Below are 1,662 nucleotides of genomic sequence, written 5' to 3' on the forward strand. Positions count from 1 at the left end.
CCCTAATTGAATTAACAATGAACTGCAATGGCGCTGGTTAGTAGAAGTAAAGTGGCAGCATTTAATTAAGACATGCAAGCTAGGTATAGTGGACTCAGAGCTGTAATCAGGGCATATCTTCTTGAGTAAGGGCCCTACTACACTACCAAAGATGTATAATGTTGATTTTTCTTTCAGCCTTTCCCAAAGAGATCTACAGTCTTTTACAAGTGAAAGTTACATTGAGTGATTGCTCAATGGGGAAAATTAAATACTTTCAAGGATTATTGGACACTTGCTCTAAATAGACCCTAATTCGATGAGACTCAAAATATCACTGCAATCCACCATTCAAAGTAGGAGCATATGGATGTCAAATTATTCATAAAGTCTTAGTTCAGGTTCATCTTAATATTGGTTCATTGGATCTCTGAACCCAACTGTGGTTATTTATTAGATTCAAAAATTCATAAATGGAATCGACATACTTATCAACTTGAATAATCCCACATTTGGATTTCTAATACATGGAGACAAGTGAAAGCCTCTAAACTGCCTTTAAATGGGAAAATAGTAAACCAAAAGCAATACCACATTCCTTGAGGAATTGTAGAATTTTGTGTGTCCATTACAGAGTTGAAGGATGCAGTGATAGTGATTACCACATACAATTTAACTCACTTATCTGGCCTTTGCAAAAATATCCCATGCACCTTGGAGAATGACAGTGGAATATTGTAAGCATAATCAAGTTTTTATTCCAATTATGCCTAATGTTCTATATGTGGTTTCCTTGGTACCTGGTGTGCAGCTCTTGATACAGTTGATGTGTTTTAGATATCCCAGGTTTGAAGGACCACCACAAGCATTTGCCTTCAGGCTATAAGACCAGCAATGCATCTGTGCTGTCCTACATCATAGAAATATCAAATCTCTGGGACTGTTATAATTAGTCTGCAGATACCTTAGTCACTTTTCTTTTCCAAAAGCATTACCCTAATCCCAGACATTGATGAAATAATGCTGGTTGGAATTAGGAAAGCAAAATTATTATGACTTTAGGTTTCATTTGTATGATATTTGCATGCCAGATGATGGATAATTAACCTGACAAAAATTTATGAGCTTTCCGCCTATTGAAATTTCTGTAGGTCGAGTGGTGTGGGAAGTATTGACATCTCTACTGAAGGGAAGACTAAGTTATGACATCTGAACCTGATAACAACTAAAAAGGAAGCACAATGCCCTCTGGACTTCTTGATAATTTGCATGCAGCATATTTATCATTTGGGTGTGCTACTTGGGTCTACTGCTCAAGAGACTCACAAAGCTGCTAGTTTGAGTGGGACATACATCAGGAGAAGATACTACAACAGGTTCAGGATACTGTGCAAGCTGCCCTGCCACTTGAGCCACATGACTCAACTGATCCAATCGTATTTGCAGGGTCAGTGGTAGATAGATGAGTTCTGTGGAGGCATCGCATACTGTCACCTCAGGTTGGTGTGGAGCTGCTGACCATAGGTGGCTCAGGTTGGAGTCTTTGATGAGTCTCCGTTAATTAATCATACAACATATCCTTATGATTTGGGGGCAACTTTCTGCCTGGCATCCTCAGCCGATAGATAGTTTTGTACTTTTGAGAAGCAGCTTCTGACTTGTTACTCAGCCTTAGTAGAGACT

The sequence above is a fragment of the Echinops telfairi genome, unplaced genomic scaffold (genome assembly GCF_000313985.2).
Source record: "Echinops telfairi isolate 266 unplaced genomic scaffold, ASM31398v2 ScPeMD7_7475;HRSCAF=8513, whole genome shotgun sequence".
Classification (NCBI taxonomy): domain Eukaryota; kingdom Metazoa; phylum Chordata; class Mammalia; order Afrosoricida; family Tenrecidae; genus Echinops; species Echinops telfairi.